This window comes from Salmo trutta, chromosome 12 (assembly GCF_901001165.1).
Source record: "Salmo trutta chromosome 12, fSalTru1.1, whole genome shotgun sequence".
Classification (NCBI taxonomy): Eukaryota; Metazoa; Chordata; class Actinopteri; order Salmoniformes; family Salmonidae; genus Salmo; species Salmo trutta.
The window spans coordinates 91,547,792-91,557,352 of NC_042968.1; the positions used below are offsets into that span (position 1 = coordinate 91,547,792).

A 9,561-nucleotide genomic window follows, 5' to 3' on the forward strand; every position below is an offset into this window, starting at 1 on the left:
TACCCTACAGGTACCAGCCTGCTTGAGTTTACCTTCCGGGACTCACCTTATTCTCACAGTACTATCAGGAACCAACTTACTATATACCACAAAGCTACGACAGGTCGTAACACAAATGGGCCTACTGAATAAACTCAGGCTTTCTAGGTCCGTATCCTATAATTCTTCAGCCTACGATTCTCATCTCCCCAAGATGTCAAAATGAGTGGAAACAGGTGTAGGAACTGTGCCTACCTTGTTTGTTGCCAGCTCCTGCTCAACTGATATGGTTTGACTGCAAAATGTGGTGAACAATGTAAATGGTCTGGGTGTAGCTGGTGCAGAGGAGTCAGGCGCAGGACAGCAGAGATGAGTAATAAAAGTAACTTTACTCAAAAGTACCAAGTACATGTAGTAATACCAAGCTCACACAAAAAGACCGAAATACATAAAACAAACACGCACAAAAACCATGGGGAAAACAGTGGGTTAAATAATGAACATGTAATTGGAGGGATTGAAACCAGGTGTGTAAAACAAAGACAAAACAAATGGAAATGAAAAGTGGATCGGTGATGGCTAGAAGGCTGGTGACGTCGACTGCCGAACACCGCCCGAACAAGGAGAGGGACCGACTTCGGAAGAAGGCGTGACACGCAGAGCCAACTGTTAGGGTCTAATTCTCAGAGTAAAAAAAACTCTACGGACACTATGAAAGCTTAACCAAGTTTATTCTTCCCAGAGCATCAATACAGCTGCATTAGACAAAACATTTTCACACAAGCACTGGTATTTAATCCTTCCTCCTAGACTAAGTCGCCTATTACACATCTGTACAAACATTGTCTTTATTGCAAGGCAGGACACAGAGTGATATGAGCCATAAACTTTTATTTCTCCCTTAACATGACCTGATCTCGACCGCCCTTCATCATTAATCCATGGCTATCTCCCCTTATCAATGCCTGCCACATGTGATCGCTTCCCTGCACTCAATATTTCAATAGGATACTTAACATAATGTAAACGTTATACATTACCCTTTCTCCCTCAGTGACATGAATAAGTATATTTCATATTCTCAGAACCCAACAATATTTTCAAGCATAGTGGTGGCTGCTTCATGTTATGGGTATGCTTGTAATCGTTAAGGACTGGGGAGTTTTTCAGGATACAAAATAAACAGAATGAAGCTAAGCACAGGCAAAATCCTAGAGGAAAACCTGGTTCAGTCTGTTTCCACCAGACATTGGGAGATGAATTCAGGCCAAATCTACACTGTTGTTTTAAACAACTACACTGGAGTTGTTTAAAAAGAAGACAGTGAATGCTCCTGAGTGACCGAGTAACAGTTTTGACTTAAATCTACTTGAAAATGGGTGTCTAGCAACCAACCAAAGTGTTGTTTGGGGCAAACCCAATACAACACATCACTGAGTACCACTCTTCATATTTTCAAGCATGGTGGCGGCTGCATCATGTTATGAGTATATTTATAAATCATTAAGGACTGGGGGTATGAATACTTTCTGAAGGCACTTTATCCTTTAAATGTTGATATTTGGTTGCATTGTCAACCAAACACAATTCAATATTACTTAAGTAATATAGTAGATAGCTTAAAGTTAAAAGGTTGAAATCTCATTGATCAATGTCTCACCCAAATATTACTAAAATGTCCATGTTGAAATGATGTGGTGTGCCCGGTGGGGAGAGGGGCGTGCCCGGTGGGGAGAGGGGCGTGCCCGGTGGGGAGAGGGGCGTGCCCGGTGGGGAGAGGGGCGTGCCCGGTGGGGAGAGGGGCGTGCCCAGTGGGGAGCGGGAAAGGGGGTGTGCCCGGTGGGGAGAGGGGCGTGCCCAGTGGGGAGCGGGAAAGGGGGTGTGCCCGGTGGGGAGAGGGGCGTGCCCAGTGGGGAGCGGGAAAGGGGGTGTGCCCGGTGGGGAGAGGGGCGTGCCCAGTGGGGAGCGGGAAAGGGGGTGTGCCCGGTGGGGAGAGGGGCGTGCCCAGTGGGGAGCGGGAAAGGGGGTGTGCCCGGTGGGGAGAGGGGCGTGCCCAGTGGGGAGCGGGAAAGGGGGTGTGCCCTGTGGGGAGAGGGGCGTGCCCAGTGGGGAGCGGGAAAGGGGGTGTGCCCGGTGGGGAGAGGGGCGTGCCCAGTGGGGAGCGGGAAAGGGGGTGTGCCCTGTGGGGAGAGGGGTGTGTCCAGTGGGGAGAGGGGCGTTCCCAGTGGGGAGAGGGGCGTTCCCAGTGGGGAGAGAGAGAGGGGCGTGGCCAGTGACGAGAGGTATTTGGTATTTTATTAGAATCCCCATTAGCTGTTGCAAAAGCAGCAGCTACTCTTCCTGGAGTTCCTCACAAAACATGAAACATAATACAGAACATCATTAGACAAGAACAGCTCAAGGACAGTACATACATTTTTAAAAAGGCCACAGACTACATATAAAATGCATAGACACAAACTGTCTAGGTCAAATAAGGGAGAGGCGTTGCTTTATCTGTTTTTTGAAACCAGGTTTACTGTTAATTTGAACAATATGAGATGGAAGTTCCATGCAATAAGAGCTCAAAAATACAGTACGCTTTCTTGAATTTGTTCTGGATTTGGGGACTATGAAAAGACCCCTGGTGGCATGTCTGGTGGGGTAAGTGTGTGTGTCAGAGCTGTGTGTAAGTTCACTATGTAAACAATTTGGGATTTTCAACACATTGTTTCTTATAAACAGAAGAAGTGATGCAGTCAGTCTCTCCTTAACTCTTAGCCATTAGAGACTGGCATGCATAGTATTTATATCAGCCCTCTGATTACAATTAAGAGCAAAACGTGCCGCTCTGTTCTATGCAAGCTGCAGCTTAACTAGGTCTTTCCTTGCAGCACTGGACCACACGACTGGACAATAATCAAGATTACACAAAACTAGAGCCTACAGAACTTACTTTCTGGAGTGTGGTGTCAAAAAAGCAGAGCATCTCTTTATTATGGACAGACCTCTCCCCATCTTTACAACCATTGAATTTACAGTGGCTTGCGAAAGTATTCACCCCCCTTGGCATTTGTCCTATTTTGTTGCCTTACAACCTGGAATTCAAATTGATTTTTTTTGGGGGGGGGGGTTGTATCATTTGATTTACACAACATGCCTACCATTTTGAAGATGCAAATATTTTTTATTGTGAAACAAACAAGAAATAAGACAAAAACAGAACTTGAGCGTGCATAACTATTCACCCCCCCCCCCCCCTTGGATTTAGGTCTGGCTTTGACTAGGCCATTCCAAGACATTTAAATGTTTCACTTTAAACCACTCGAGTGTTGCTTTAGCAGTATGCTTAGGATCATTGTCCTGCTCGAAGGTGAACCTCCGTCCCAGTCTCAAATCTCTGGAAGATTGAAACAGTTCTCAAGAATATCCCTGTATGTAGTGGCATCCATCATTCCTTCAATTCTGACCAGTTTCCCAGTCCCTGCCGATGAAAAACATCCCAACAGCATGAAGCTGCCACCAGCATGCTTCACTGTGGGGATGGTGTTCTTGGGGTGATGGGAGGTGTTGGGTTTGCGCCAGACATAGTGTTTTCCTTGATGGCCAAAAAGCAACATTTTTGTCCCATCTGACCAGAGTACCTTCTTCCATATGTTTGGGGAGTCTCCTACATGCCTTTTGGTGAACACCAAACGTGTTTGCTTATTTTTTTATTTAAGCAATGGCTTTTTTTCAGGCCACTCTTCCGTAAAGCCCATCTCTGTGGAGTGTACGGCTTAGTGGTCCTATGGGCAGATTGTCCAATCTCTGCTATGGAGCTTTGTAGTTCCTTCATGGTTATCTTTGGTCTCTTTGTTGCCTCTCTGATTAATGCCCTCCTTGCCTGGTCTGTGCGTTTTTGTGGGCGGCCCTCTCTTGGCAGGTTTGTTGTGGTGCCATATTCGATAAATTTTTTTAATAATGGATTTAATGGTGTTCCGTTGGATGCTCAAAGTTTCAGATATTTTTTTGTAACCCAACCCTGATCTGTACTTCTCCACAACTTTGTCCCTGACCTGTTTGGAGAACTCCTTGGTCTTCATAGTGCAGCTTGCTTGGTGGTGCCCCTTGCTTAGACTCTGGGGCCTTTCAGAAAAGGTCTATATATACTGGTGTTCATGTGACACTTAAATAAAGTCTACCTGTGTGCAATCTAATTATGTGACTTCTGAAGGTAATTGGTTGCACTAGATCTTATTTAGGGGCTTCATAGCCCACATATGCACGCACCACTTTTCCATTTTTTTGAATTTTCTGAAACAAGTTCGTTTTTTCATTTCACTTCACCAATTTGGACTATTTTGTATATGTACATTACATGAAATCCAAATAAAAATCAATTTAATTTACAGGTTGTAATGCAACAAAATAGGAAAAACTTCAAGGGGGTTAATACTTTTGCAAGGCACTGTATTTGTTTTAACCGTGACAGTTAACCATCTAAGGTAACGCCATGTAATTTAGTCTCCTCAACTTGTTCAACAGCTACACCATTCATTACCAGATTCAGCTGAGGTCTATCACTTAAGGGAGGCAGGTAGCCTAGTGGTTAGAGCATTGGACTAGTAACTGAAAGGTTGCAAGATCGAATCCCTGAGCTGACAAGGTAAAAGTTTGTCGTTCTGCCCCTGAACAAGGCAGTTAACCCACTGTTCCTAGGCCGTCAGTGAAAATAAGAATTAGTTCTTAACCGACTTGACTAGTTAAATAAAAGGGTAAAAAATTAATAAAAATGGAATGATTTGTACCAAATACAATGCTCTTAGTTTTAGAGATGTTCAGGACCATTTTATTACTGGCCACCCATTCCAAAATAGACTGCAACTCTTTGTTAAGGGTTTCAGTGACTTCATTAGCTGTGGTTGCTGATGCGTATATAGTTGAGTTATCAGCATACATGGACACATGCTTTATTTAATGCCAGGTCATTGGTAAAAATAGAAAAGAGTAGAGGGCCTAGAGAGCTGCCCTGCGGTACACCACACTTTCCATGTTGGACATTAGAGACGCTTACATTAAACCCTCAGTTCTATTAGAAAGATTGCCATATCGTGGATTCAGAGCTGAGGTTGAAAAGCCATAGCACTTAAGTTCTCAACAACAGGTTATGGTCAATAATATCAAAGGCAGCACTGAAATCTAACAGTACAGCTCCCACAATCTTCTTATTATCAATGTCTTTCAACCAATCATCAGTCATTTGTGTCAGTGCAGTACATGTTGAGTGCCCTTCTCTATAAGCATGCTGAAAGTCTGTTGTTAATTTGTTTGCAGAGAAAGAGCACTGTATTTGGTCAAACACAATTTTTCCCAACAGTTTGCTAAGAGCTGGCAGCAAGCTGATAGGTCTGCTGTTAGAACCAGTAAAGGCCACTTTACCACTCTTGGGTAGCGGAATTACTTTGGCTTCCCTCCGGGCCTGAGGACAAATACTTTCCTCGAGGCTCAGATTAAAGATATGACAGATAGGAGAGGGTATAGTCAGCTGCCATCCTCAGTAGCTTTCCATCTAAGTTGTCAATGCCAGGAGGTTTGTCATTATTGATCGCTAACAATACATTTTCCCACCTCTCCCACACTAACTTTACAAAACTCAAACTTGCACTGCTTTTTTTTCATAATTATTATTTTTTTATGCATGAATATAATAATTGCTCACTGTTTGTCGTGGGCATTTCCTGCCTAAAATGGCCCACTTTGCCAATGAAATAATCAAAATAATTGGCAACATCAAATGGTTTTGTGATGAATAAGCCATCTGATTCTATGAAAGGTGGAGTTGAATGTGTCTTTTGGTCATATTTTCATTTAAAGTAGTCTAAAGTTTTTGGGGGGAGAAGGGGGCTCTGGAGTCTTTAAATCGTCACAAAAGGCCAAGAGACATGTTACATAAAGATTCAGAGAACCCAGACACACACTTTGTATAATAGCTTGCCATGAAAACACACGGGATGACAAGTCATGGGGGAATCAACATCACTAAACAGTTGGAGACATTTCTTCTCCTATTGGTTCTTTAATGGAGGATCTCAGAACGCCAGTGCAGACAGTGGTAGAAAATACTGGATACAGCCGATGTAGACTTTACTGTGCCTGATATAGCAGGTGTAGGTAGACCTTACCATGTAGCGCCTGAAATAGCAGGTGTAGACTTTACCGTGTAGTGCCTGATATAGCTGGTGTAGACCTTACCGTTAAAATCATTTTCAAATAACTTAAAGTGAGAGATTGTAATCTGAATAAAGGGAAAAAAAGCCATTCTTGAACATGGGGTGAGACATTCTTACTAATTTGCTAGAGAACCAGTTCAGATTTAAGTATAACTTTTGTATGACTGAAGCATTTAGTGAGAGGTCTAACGCTTTAATATTTAATCATCTCTGCCCTCTGAATTCATATTCATTATTGCAATAGGCCCTTTTCATTTTGTCTGGCTTGCCGTTCCAAATGAAATTGTATATTTTTTTCTCATATCATTTTAAAAACAAGTCGCTAGATGTAGGCAAGACCATAAGAATATAGGTAAACTGGGATATGACTAAAGAGTTAAATCAGGGAAGCAATCGCTGCCAAACGTGCTTCAACAAAGTACTGAGTAAAGGGTCTGAATACTTATGTAAATGTAATATTACCATTTTTCATTTTTAATACATTTGCTAATATTTCTAAAATCCTTTTTTTGCTTCGTCATTATAGTTGTATGTATGTATGTATGTATGTATGTATGTATGTATGTATGTATATTGACGAGGGGGGGAAAAAACAATTACATTTTGTAATTCTAAGGCTGTAGAATGACAAAATGTAGAAAAAAAGTCTATATACTTTCCAAAGGCACTGTATAATGGGAAACGTGCGTATGTATGGTGTTATAAATCCACATTTTTGTGCAAGCTCAGTTTTTTCATAAATGGCGCATGCAGCTGTTTAGTGTTACATTTACACAAAGGTTATAAAAATCCTCTTTTCCCCCCCTAATGATTTCAGGATTCTTCCAACCAGGATTTCTGGTAAACCTGGGGATTTAGAAACCTATCAGAATGATTTTTTTTTTTTTTAACACGAATCAGGAAATACATTACATCATCTCATTGTAACACGCAATGTTCTTATTCATTTAATTTCTCCGCATTGTCATTGGCCATAGCGACTAACAAAATAAAATGTTGACATTGTCATGTAGCTACATCAGTGACAGATGTTTTACCAGTAGTTCAGTTAAAATAATAATCAATAATTAGAATTCATTTAAATCACCATTAATGTGAAGTAATAAAATCCATTACTATGGAAACGCATTAGAATTATTGACATTAGGTGGTACATCTCTGAAAAGTTGTCAATCAGACATATATTTGGTATCAAAAAAATTGACTAAAGTCCTCATTGAAATGTTACATGTCAAATCAAATGATTTCAGGACGTTGGTTGTTTAACTAAGAAGACCAAATGGCTTACCATACAATATACAAAAGGATATTCACTCAACAAAAACAGCTCTTTCATCATCAAAATGAAAAAGGTGTCCTTTTCAAAAGAAAGACAGTGAGAGACTCTCTGTGTATGTCAGTCTTTTGTAAAGTCAAGGAGTTTGCTCAGAAAAAAAGTGACGGTCCTGGATCACAACCAAGGACAGCACAAACAACCATGGAGTGGATCCAGTCAGTGTCCTGGACAAGTATACATGAAACTGACCATCTACCACTACCTTCCATTCTCCTGAGCTCCTCCTCTGACTACAGTACCACCTTCTACCTTCCATTCTCCTCCTGACTACAGTACCACCTACCTTCCATTCTCCTCCTCTGACTACAGTACCATCATCTACCTTCCATTCTCCTCCTCTGACTACAGTACCACCTACCTTCCATTCTCCTCCTGACTACAGTACCACCTTCCATTCTCCTGAGCTCCTCCTCTTCCTCTCTGAATGGCATCTGGCTACTGATGGCAGTAAGAGGCTGGGGACGAGGTCACCTCCTCAGTGGTCTCCTCTGAAGTGAGACTGAATCATTTGTTGTTAAGCTTTTCTCTCACACAGACACGCGGGTTAACTGCTCTCAGTGACAGTCACCTTAGTGTCTAAGGACGATCACCATCCACTATTGTTCTCTCGGTGTTCTGGCCTGCGTCCTCAATGGCACCCTTTTCCCTTTATAGTGCACTACTTGTGACCAGAGCCCTATATGGTGTAGTGCACTATATAGGGAATATGGTGCCATTTGGGAAGCCCATTTAGTCTCTGGAGGAGAGGTGAGAGGTCGCTGGGCTGTGCACATGCAACCAGGGCCCGTTTGACCTTTGAGCCCTGACCTTGTCCTGAGTGACCTCTAGAAGCTCCAAGTGAAACTAGTTTCCATGTTGCCCAGAGCTAGGATCAGCTTATTCTCTGCAAAGCTTAGCCTTAATCATGGATGGCAGAAATACACAACTGATCTTAGAACAGTATATAGAGCAGGGCTGAGCTCAATTCCATTGGATGGACGTCAAGTCAGGAAGAAAACTGAAATTTTTTAATGACTTCTCAATAAACTGAAAAGTAGAAGCTAATAACTTATATATATGTATATTTTTTTATTCAAATCACTTCCTGAAATGACTGCCTTCAATTCGAATTGAACTCATCTCTGGTCTGGAGGCAACTTCATCCAACCCCCTTCATCATGTACAGAGAGGGGTTGGTGATCAGATTCCTGTCTCCAACAAAACAAAAACCACACTATTTTTAAGGTCCTATTGAAATTTAAAGCATGGGCAGGAGTGTAGTCCTTCTCTCACAATAGTGAGATGCAGCAAGCAATATATTGTGTAAGTGCATGCTACACATACAAACAATCCACACACCAGTGTAGCAAAATAAGAAATGCCAATGGACCTCGAGTTGATTTCATGACATTTTGAACAAAAACCAAACATTTCCTGACAAAAAATAATAATAACAATTTAAAAAAATAGTACAACATTTTTGTGTTTCAAATGAAAAAAGTTAAAATCCGGTCCTTATGCATCCAGATGACAGACCCGTTCCCTGGTTTGAAATGTGGGGAGTTTCTACAACACCCATCTTCCTCCTCAAAAAAAACAAACAGATAGTGATCTTCCTTCCTTTCACCCACCAAGCCAGAGTTAACGTAATCACACACCCCACCCGTTCAGAAAGTATTCAGACCCCTTGGCTTTTTCCACATTTTGTTACGTTACAGTCTTATTCTAAAATGGATTTTAAAATATATATATCCTCAGCAATCTACACACAAATACCCCGTATGATGAAGTGAAAACAAGTGGATTAATTTTATATATATATCTATCTATCTATCTATCTATCTATCTCTCTCTGAAAGACCTTATTTACATAAGTATTCAGATCCTTTCCTATGAGACTTGATATTGAGCTCAGGTGCATCCTGTTTCCATTGATCATCCTTGAGATGTTTCTACAACTTGGAGTCCACCTGTGGTAAATTCATTAGATTGGACATGATTTGGAAAAAGGCACACACCTGTCTATAAAAAGGTCCCACAGTTGACAGTGCATGTCAGAGCAAAAAGCAAGCCATG

The 9,561-nt window shown here is 41.6% G+C and overlaps 1 long non-coding RNA gene across 1 annotated transcript; it reads right to left on the reverse strand.

Moving 5' to 3' along the window:
- Nucleotides 1-7,057: 7,057 nt before the first annotated feature.
- LOC115204654 (uncharacterized) lies at nucleotides 7,058-9,205 on the reverse strand. Its single transcript, XR_003880414.1, has 2 exons — nucleotides 7,790-9,205; nucleotides 7,058-7,755 (listed from the first exon to the last, which is right to left on the reverse strand). It is a non-coding gene; the product is annotated as an uncharacterized LOC115204654 (long non-coding RNA).
- Between the last annotated feature and the right edge of the window lie 356 nt (nucleotides 9,206-9,561).